At 47.4% G+C, this 10,232-nt stretch overlaps 1 long non-coding RNA gene across 1 annotated transcript; it reads right to left on the bottom strand.

Moving 5' to 3' along the window:
* Nucleotides 1–8,462: 8,462 nt before the first annotated feature.
* LOC138452641 (uncharacterized) lies at nucleotides 8,463–9,977 on the bottom strand. Its single transcript, XR_011260281.1, has 3 exons — nucleotides 9,808–9,977; nucleotides 9,195–9,273; nucleotides 8,463–9,086 (listed from the first exon to the last, which is right to left on the bottom strand). It is a non-coding gene; the product is annotated as an uncharacterized lncRNA (long non-coding RNA).
* Between the last annotated feature and the right edge of the window lie 255 nt (nucleotides 9,978–10,232).

The raw sequence follows: 10,232 nt of genomic DNA, 5'->3' as shown, positions 1-10,232 counted from the left end.
GTTTTCAGTGGACCCCTTCCCAGCATCTATCAGTGCCCTGTACATGACAGAGATTAGGCCCTTGGATTCTATCCTTCTGTCTAGTAACTCTTTAAAAGGGGTAAGATCTATCTGGATTTTCTCTCTCCATTTATCCCTAGTAAGTATACCTTTAAGCTGAAGGACAGCCTAACCCCAATGCCTCCTCTAATTCTGCGATTGTAGCAAAGGTGCCCCCCCCCTCCAGAGTTGGCCCACCCTCTCAAGACCCGCTTCGAACCAGGATTGGAATCTCTCAGGACTGGGAATGTCTTCTCTAACCCCCAGTGCCCAGATTTGACTCAGCAGAGATGGCCATGAAGTAACCCCCCGCATGTCAGCCCGTCCCTCCAGATCTCCCATATGGTGCCCAGTATCAGATGGTCTCTTATTCTACGCAGCAGCCTATTTCTCGGGACCCTTAGCCACTCCGCAACCGTGGCCGGAGACAGGTTGAAACTGTCTAGGTCTATCCACTGGAGTCCCTTTTGTCCTCTCAGATGGGGAACAAGAACTCTTAACTGCACCGCCAGATAGTACTTCTATAGATCCAGTAAGACCACACATCCCCATCCTTGGGTAACGTTAGAACATCATATGTTACCCTAGCCTTCTTCCCTTGCCACAGGAACCTCAGAATTGCCATTTTCACCTCCCCAAAGAAGGGCTTTGGGAGTCGGATCAGGAGCATTTGGAATGGGTACAGAAATCTGGTCAGACACACCATCTTCACCGCATTTAGTCTACCGAGCCAAGTTATTGTGAGTGTTTGCCACTTTTCTAGATCGGCTCCAAAGCTGGAGAGAAGGGAAGGGAAGTTGGCGTCATATAGTGAGTTTAAGTCCCTTGTGAGATTTATCCCTAAGTAGCGAAGAGTGTCACCTCCAGTCATTGGACCCAGTGGGGCAAACCTGTTTGTCTCACCCTGATCAGGATTCTGCAGTGGGAATAGGATCGACTTTGCCCTGTTGATCTTGAAGCCTGATAGCTCCCCATATTGTTCAATTAAGCAGATCGCTCTAGGTATGGAAGTCAACGGATTTATGAACATGTAGAAGTAGATCATCTGCGTATAGGGCAACCTTGTATTCCCTCCCGCCTACCCTGAGACCCTCGAGCTGTTGATCCCCTCTAAGTCTCTGGGCCAGGTGCTCAAGGGAGAGGGCAAACAGTATTGCTAAAGGGAGCAACCCTGCCGTGTTCCTCTACCTAGATCGAACCATCGGGAGTAATCTCCATTAACCATTACCAATGCTTTAGGGTACGTATACACTGCCTTCACCCCTCTTTGGAACCTAGCACCCAGTCTCACTTTGCCCAGGACTGCTTCTAGAAATTCCCATTTGACCCTGTTGCACGCCTTCTCTGCATCAACCGAGAGGAGGACCGGGTCCCCAGTCATGTTTCTTGATTCGTGGATCAGGTGCAATGTCTTTTGCATTGTATCTGCGCCCTGTCTCCCCATTATGAATCCAACCTGGTCCGGATGTATCAGGCGGGGCATAAATATTTCTCATCTCACCCCAAGTACACTTGTATAGATTTTGGCGACGATGTTTAGCAGTGATATGGGGCGGTAGGATCCACACTGTTTGGGTTTGCGACCCTCCTTGGGGATCACTGTAATGAGTGCCCACGAGAAAAAGAGTCAGGGGCTGCACCCATCTCCAGGATCTCATTGAACAATTCCACCATAAACAGGAGGAGCGAGGAGAGAAAGGACTTATAGAACCCAGCCGTCTAACCATCTTCTCTAAGTGCTTTCCCCAAGTGTAGCCTTTTCACCGCCCTCTCAATTTCCTCAGCAGTAATTGGGGCATCGTGCTTGCCAGCCTCTTCGCGAGAGAGTTTCAACATCTCTACGTTGTCCAGGTAGTCACCTATTCTCACACTAGCATGACGAGTCTGAGATTAATGTAGGGTTGCATAGAATGCAGCAAATGCCTCTGGAATCTCCCCCACCCCTGCGTTCTGGGCCCCCATTTCCCTTTCTATAGTCATCAATGATCTCTCAGCGTGTTGTCCCCGTAGTCTGGCGGCCAACAGCACGTCCGCCTTGTCTCCCTTCTCATAGTGTTTCTGCTTGCGAAGGTGTAGTTTCCGAATGATCTGCCCTTCCTTTAAAAGTCGAAGCTCATCTCTCTTCTGCCTGGCCTCCAGGATCTTATCATCCCTCCCCTATGCGGCATTCCTTGCCACTCTATCCAAATGGGCTATCTCTTTCCTAAGTCTGCTTTCTATTAGGGTCCTTTCCCTTTTTTTACTGGCTCCCTCCCAGAACAGGATCCCACGCCATGTAGCCTTTCCTGGCTCCCACACCGTCATTCGTGATATCTCCCCAGTATTGTTAGTTTTGAAGTATTCACTTATTTCAACCTCCATTTCAGTACGGACGACCGGGTCTTTCCACAGCCACTCATTACATTTCCAGTTAGAACTTTTGTGGGGGAGGCCTGCCCAATCGAACTCAACTCTGACCATGTCATTGTCTGACCATGTGATCGGTGAAATCTCCCAGCCCGTCGCTACCTCCCACAGGACTCTGGAGATGTATAAATAGTCAATCCTGGTGAATGTGCCATGAGGGTTTGAGTAAAAAGTGTACCTTGTATCATTGTGGGTGGAAACTTCACCATGAATCCTCTAGCACATAGACATCTAACATATCCACCACCCCAGTCTGCTCTCCATCTAGTGGGTCACGTGTTTCAGGGTTACCAGCCTATCTAACTTAACGTCTGCCTAGAGGTTAAAATCCCCTCCCAAGATTATGTGTGCAGAGGCTTCCAGCATTATTTTTGTTAATATTCTCTGCAAGAATCGAGATTGACCTGTGTTGGGGGAGTAAACTGTCACCAATGTGAGAGTCACTTTCTGCACAGCACCCACAATCATGGGGGCCCTACCTTCTACATCTGCCCACACCTTGGTCACCATGAAGGTCAATCCCTTTTTAATGAGAATCCCCACTCCAGCTTTCCTTAAGGGGCCGGAGCTCCAGTGTTCCACTCCCAGTTTCTGACTCAAAATTCTACGTTCTCGCCCTCGTGCATATTTGGTCTCCTGCAGAAACATTACGTCAAAATGGTACTCTTCAGTCACTAGGGACCTTTTCATTGGTGAGTTCAGGCCCTTAACATTTATCGTTCCGACCCTGAGGAGGTTACCTTTTTGAGAGCCTAGCTCAGTCTCCATTCTACCCCTTCACTCATCTGTCGACCAGATAGTAAGCCCTGCTGGCCTAGCTTGTAGCCCAGGACGTATGTCCCAACTCTTTCTTGCATGTCACGGATCCCCTTCCTTCCCATTCTCCCCAGCCCAGTCCCCGCCAAGTCACACAAGGAGCATGTCCGAGTGGCTTATATGTCACCCGGGTTGCGAGGGTCCAGGACGCGCAGTGGTCTGCACTTCATTGTACTCTGAAGTCTCTGGAGGCAGAGCCATTTCCGGATCCATAGGACGTTCAGTTGTCAAGCTTTAGTTTGGCGTATGCGCAGCCACCTGCCCTCAGGTCCGAACCCTAGGTGACTCAGAGCCTGTCTTGCTTTCAACATCTTAAGAATACACTTAGAATATACCCAGTCTGGGACTACCCAGACGGGAGCAGCGCTCGGATCTGCATCATCCACTCCTGGTAGTGTGAGGAGCACTACATTACCTTATGGCAGTGCATATTTAATTATTATTATTATCGGTGCTCCAAGGTCTTTCAAGCCTCAGCCCCTGGGGAGGCATTTATCCTTCTGTATTTTCTAGAGACTGGCATGCGTCTCCGTCTTGGACCTTGAATGCGCCAGTGCCTGTCATCATCCCTTCCGTCTGGATTTTGCTCCTCCTCGTGGTTGCCCAATAACTCATCCATGCAGTTTTTGATGTCCCTCTCCTTTCTCAGCCGTTCTTTTTGTCCCTCCAGCTCAAATGACAGTGAAAAGGGATAGCCCCATATATAGCGGACTCCTCGCTCTTTCATTCACTTTGTGATGGGCATGCACAGCCGTCTCGGCCAGAGTTAGCAACGACAAGTCTTGGAAAATCCTTATTCTTGCTGCGTCAAGGGAGACCGGGCAGCCACGTTTGGTTTTCTCCAGGATTCTGACTCTGTCCCCTTAGTTGAGGAATCAGACTAAGATGGTCTTTGGACCTCCAGCAGCCCCTCCTGCCCTATGTATCCTGTCAATCTTCAGTTTGTCAATAGAATTATCCTCAAATAACAGTTTCATAATTCCATGGAGGGTCCTTTTGAAGTCCTGTTCGGACTCCCCTTCTCTTTCCGGGGTGCCAAAGAGTGGTAGGTTGTTCCGCTGTTCACAATTATCCAAATCGTCCATCTTTAGGTGGAATTCCTCTTCTCTTGCCTCTATTTCGGCAATTCTCTGGTCCATTTGCGTTTCAAGAGTGCTCCAGGAGGATTGGTTGTTTTCAACGCCTTCAAGCCTCTCCTCCATCTTGTCGATCCTTTGAGTGATTCTGTCGACCTTCCCTCCAATGTCCGCCCTGATGTTCTTAATTTCTTCCACTAAGGCTGTCACATCCCCTTTGGTCGCAGTGGCATCAGTCACTGAGGTCGCCATTGTGGGTTTCTGAGGAGTTCCCGGCTCAGTGGGAAGCGGAGTGTACCTATATGCTGCCAATTTCTCCCTTATTTCCATACACTCCAGTAACAGGACAAGCACATAACCTCGTACTCTCTCCTCCCCGCCCGTCCACTCTTGTTCCCTTTTCGGCTTGATGTCTGTGCTTTTTTTTGGGAGGGGACTGTTGGAAGGGAGGCACTCTGCTCTTCTTGATCAATGTGCAAGGTTGATTTCTTTTGACTCTTTTCCGTCTGGTTCCGGAGGAGGGCACACGCCCCAAGGCTGGGGCCCAACCCGTACACAGACCAGATCAGGTCTACTGTGGTGTCGGGGAGGTAACGCAGTTCGCATCACTGGATGTAGTGACGGGGGTCATATAGTTTCAAATCCGTATCCTTGTCCAGGAAGATGAGCAGTTGTGAAGTCCGCATTTCCTCTGCACGTCTGGAGCCGTGGTTACAGCCGCTCCGACTAGTCAATGGTCAGATTTGCGAAGCAGGGCACACGCCTCAAGACCGGGGGCCCAACCCTTCGGTGCGGCTCTGTAGTGTATGGGGGTAGCATCTGCATAAGGCTGTACCCTCATACAAGTCAGGCCTCACTGGGAGAGTGTGTAATCTTTGGCAGGTTGCGTTGTGCAGATTCAGGTCTTCGGGGTCAGATCTGCTCATATGGGTAGGGGCCAGTGCCCCACGCTGTACCTTGCTCTGAGCGACAAATACCGGTGTCAACTCTCCCCTGCCTTTAGTTAGTAACAGTACGTCGCCTCTGGAGTGCAGGTTCTCTCTTTAAGTGCTTGGGCACCTAATCACCGGTGTGTACAGCTCTAAACCCTTCACCCCTATCGGGGAGTCTCTCCATACCGTTTTTAAAACCTTGAGATGGTTAGGGTGCGAACTATGTTCGGGCTGTCGTTTCTCCGTTGTAGAAGGGGCACTCCTTCTGGGGGAAGTCCCTGCAGATATATTACCTGGGGCTCCTCATCTCGACCCTGAAAAGATCTAGCTTCCTGCACACTAGTCGGGGCCACCACTGTCACTGCAGGAAGGGGGTGACCATTAAGGGTATCATGGGGACGTTCTACGTGGTGCCTTAGGAGGTGGAGCCGATCACCCCTCGGAGTTTCACTAAGGGTGCCGGTCTGAATGATGAAGTGCCCGACCTCAGGGCAGGAGTGCCACAGCCCTGATATAGGAGTTGGTTGTGTCCGCTGGGCCTCTAATATTGGAGCCTCTATTGAATGTACCTGAGAGGGTCTCGAAGTTTGCACGTAATATAAACCGGCTGCAACTCCGCACCTCGGGGTGCGCCGTGGCGTTGAGCTTCTCTGCGGAGTTCCCAGTTGACGGGCTGCTCCTCCGTCGCAGCCGGGGGAAACGCTGAAATTCCTCCTTGGACAAGCGCACTCCGTCAGAGCGCCTTGAGAGTCCCGGCACGAAACTGGACCGGCTCCTCAGCAGGGCTTCACCGCAGAGCTCCAGAGAAGCTGCACGGGTCCTGGTGGTGGGCACCCGTGAATGCCGGGCCTCCATTCTTGCACCGCTCGGGGTGAGCCGCCTCACGAGTGTTGCGGCGGATTCTTCCACTGGGGTTCTAGACTCCTGGGTCGCATTTACCGGCTCAGCCCCTAGATCTTCCAGCTTGTGGCCTCCTACGGGTCTGATGGACCGCCTAATTCCCACTCGGATGTAGATGCCAGGCAGTTGGGGGCCTCGTGCCTATATTATCTGGACTCATAGGCACAATATTCATTTTTACTACTTACTACCTACATATGCCGGTAAAATAGCTTAGCGGGTTGAGCGCTCGCTGCTGCGATCTGAGCGTGATCTGCAGGTCGCAGGTTCGAATCCCAGCAAGATCAACTCAGCCTTTCATCCTTCCGAGGTCGTTAAATGAGTACCAATTCCGTTTGGGTGATATTGTATGTAAATATGTGCTCTGTACAGCGCTTTGGATTAAGGTGCTATGTAAATAACACATCATTATCATTACATAACCCTAAATTGGCAGTGAGAAGGATGACCCCCAAAGACCTCTTCCATTCTATTGTCCGATAGGAACCAAAAATGCACTGTCACCTCTGAGTTATATGCTGGACAAAGCAATGGTGACCAGCCCTTTGCTCTCTATGGCAGTCACCTTTTAGGATATGGCAGTCACAATAGTAGCTGCTCTGTGCCGTGTATTTCTATAAAACAGAGACCTCATGTCTCAACATTACCCCACCCGTCCAGTCAATGATTATACCTGTGTCAGGCCATGTATCAGTGTGGTGGAATGGAAGGAAGTGTTGTGGAGAACAAGCTAAAAAAAATGAGGGGCTGAGTCACTCTGACCCAAATTTCGCAGTGCGACTGTACCCCTTCTTGCATCGAACCCATAGGCAATCGTAGCCCCCCATGTTTGGCTGGATTAGCAATGTTAATTTGCCAAACTCATTTACTTTTACTGCTGGGTAACAATGTGGTAAATCAGCATTATTAGGACTTATTGTTATTCTCCAAGAAGATTTGAGGAATTTACACTGGAGGTAACTGGTGACAATGCCTCCATTTTCCAAGAGGTATTTCCCCCAGTTTACCTCAATACTTGTAATTTGGTGGAGCGGGAAAGTGGCACTCATTTTGTTAACGCCATTTTTGTAATGCTTCCGAAAACTACTAATGAGGCTGAAAAATACTGAACTGAGAACTCCTGTAAACGAGAAGGGAATGAGAAGATAGCAAAGAGGTATGGGGGCCTTGCTTTTCTTCTGCCTTTTCAGGAATCATTACTGCACAAGTCGCCTGATAATACGCGGCACATACGTATATCCTAACAATACTATGACATGATAGGTTATTTATAACGTGCTTAATATCCAGAGGTTTCTAAGCACGGACCCGGGGATCGATCCTGAGCATGTTGCCCCTGAGCTATCCTCCTGAGACAATGCTATGTGGTATGATTTATGCTCTAGCATTAGGAAACAACTTATTGTTTTTAATAAGGAATCTAAACACAATGGCTTAACCATTAAAGTGGGCAAGAGTAAGACCACAGTCTTTCAACCACCCCAAAATAAGCACCCCCCCCCCACGACTAAATATGACCTTAGAAGGTGGTAGCATAGAGCAGGCATCTAACTTCGAATGTCTTGGTGTTCGCTTTTCAGGTAATACAAAATCAACCGAGCAAGTGGAGAAAGCAAATCTTACACTTGTAAGGAACAACAATGCAATCATTAAATATTCTTGCATGGCAATGGGGCGATTACACCAGCATTAACCATATATAATATGGAAAAAAAATGACTGGGACCCCCCTACAACTTTGCCCCGCCTTGATGAAACCTCCCCAAACTTGTCAAAAAAATTCAGAGGGGGCCGTATACTTTTTTTTGCAACGTTTGATAAGGATTCCTCCAGGGGGAGCAAAGTTATAAGCCGTCCAAAAGGTGCTCTTCCTATGAGTTGAGCAACTTAACCCGTAACTACAGGGCCACTACCGCAGGCCCTGTAATGAAAGCCAAATCTGCATCAATTTATAGCGCAGAGCTTTGGGAGTTCACCAAGCACACAAATTGAATTAACCGAAATAATGTTCTAAAAAAAGCTGCTGTATCTCCCTGTCAGCATGGCTAAGGCTCGAGATAGGTCAACGGTCAATAAGTGACACCATTTCTTTTAGTACAAAAACCAGAAGGAGACGTGGAGCTATTTACTGACGTTTTCGATCATGCTCCTTAGAAAAAATTATAGACAACACCTAAACAAAAGATCAAAAACATCCACTTGATTCACCCTTCTGTTGTCTCCCAGGTCTCAACAATTTAGTACATTGACCAAATAAGTACTAAGTCAAAGAACATTAACCATAACACAAATATATATTCACATTTTTATTTCATATACATCACAATTATTCATACATCAATTTCATACATTTGAATAAAAGATAAGTACAAAATCAAATATTTCTAAAACCTGTACAAAATGTCCCTAAAATTTAAATACATCACCAATCGTAGAAAAAATAGTAGAAAATTGTTATCTTTTTTTTAAAAAACCTATAATGTGCTAAACCCTATAACACCCAGCCTATACAAAACTAAATGATGTAAGACACCTTTATGGACACCACATTAGTTATACATAAAGGAACACTATGGTCTGTAGCTCATGGGTTCCTTTCTATTTAGGATACCTCATATGAATCATACCATGATCAGCGTAAACTTCATCCCCATTTCTTGCTACCCTGGGGTTTATTTCACCTCAATATGTTAATCTTCCGTATTGTTAAATAACTCACAAGACTCTATCTTAACAACCCAACATGTTTCATTCAACATAATATTATAATACACAATTCTTCTGAACTTCATCAGGGGGACCATATGTACCCTTCTTCCATCTATCTTAATGCAAGGGTGATTAAACACTGTTCATAACACTACTCAATGTGCTGTTAGTTCAGTAAAGTCTAACTTTACTCCGCACAACTCTCGACCTGGGAAGACAAACAACAAGGGAACAAAACAAGAAACAACAGTCAGTAATTTATATAATACTGTTGTTCTACTCAGTCAGCCGCTATATCTGCCAAACTAAGGCTTACCGTGTATCACAACTTGACACAGTCTCTTGACCACGGATCTAGGGGAGAGTCACAACACCTATGTCGGACAACTCACTTTCTGAAAAACATAAAAGGGAAAGGCAACTGAGAGGTTATCAGATCAGAACTGGAAATAGTCAACATCCCTATTATGGAACTTGTCTTTGTCGCTTTCTCTATACCAAGGTACCCCAAATTTTCTTAAAAACATCAACAAAAGCTTTTTTTGTTTCCATGTCATCTCTGGGCCAACTACCTGGCCCCACTACTCTTCTCAAACCAACCTCACTCTACGTATGGGTTAATTGTACCCCTGATACATGCTCTACTGTGTTGTATCTCATAGTCTACATCATATTGCTTGGGCAAGATTTTACGTCCACTTTCTACATGCTTTGTCGCACGTATGCATCAATAGGTATCTGTACTGGTGTCATCCCTGAGGCATTCATCCTCCTTTTGTAGTTCTATCCACCCGGGGAGGTCAAACCATTTATGCGACAACGTGAATTCCTGCAGACACAAAATGGAACCACACTCAGTTCACGTGTAAACCGCGGCTTTCATTCGTAATATGCTGCAATCTTTGTTCCGTGTCCACACACAGACTTACCGACTTCGCAATGTTCGTCTTCCGCGTCTCTCCACTGTTCGCCGTAGCAGTCACAGCTTCTTACAGTCCGGTCTGTATTCTGCCCGTATGTTATATCATGTGAGAGCTTCCGTGTTGATCACGTTTAGCATATCACGTGTTGTACGCGTATCTAGATTTTAACTCCATAGTGCCCGGGGTTCACATCATTACCTCCTGTCATTGGTTCTCAGTATTAGACTCACACACGCCCTGTATCAGGGCTGCACACTCCAATCCGTGGCCACTGTAATCACTGTCGGTTGCGCATGCAGCCAACTAAGCCCATGTTCTCTCAGGATGTTAACTCCGGCCAAGCCAGAGAGGATCAATATGCCAGTCCTAGACTAGGAACGGGTGCCCTACTGTCCATTGGAACGTGTCATCAACTGCCAGTGGGAGCGCTC

The sequence above is a fragment of the Ambystoma mexicanum genome, chromosome 4p, assembly GCF_040938575.1.
Source record: "Ambystoma mexicanum isolate Mex_15411 chromosome 4p, UKY_AmexF1_1, whole genome shotgun sequence".
NCBI classification, from domain to species: Eukaryota; Metazoa; Chordata; class Amphibia; order Caudata; family Ambystomatidae; genus Ambystoma; species Ambystoma mexicanum.
Note: the sequence above shows the minus strand (reverse complement) of the source record. Positions and strands in the feature narration are given on the sequence as shown.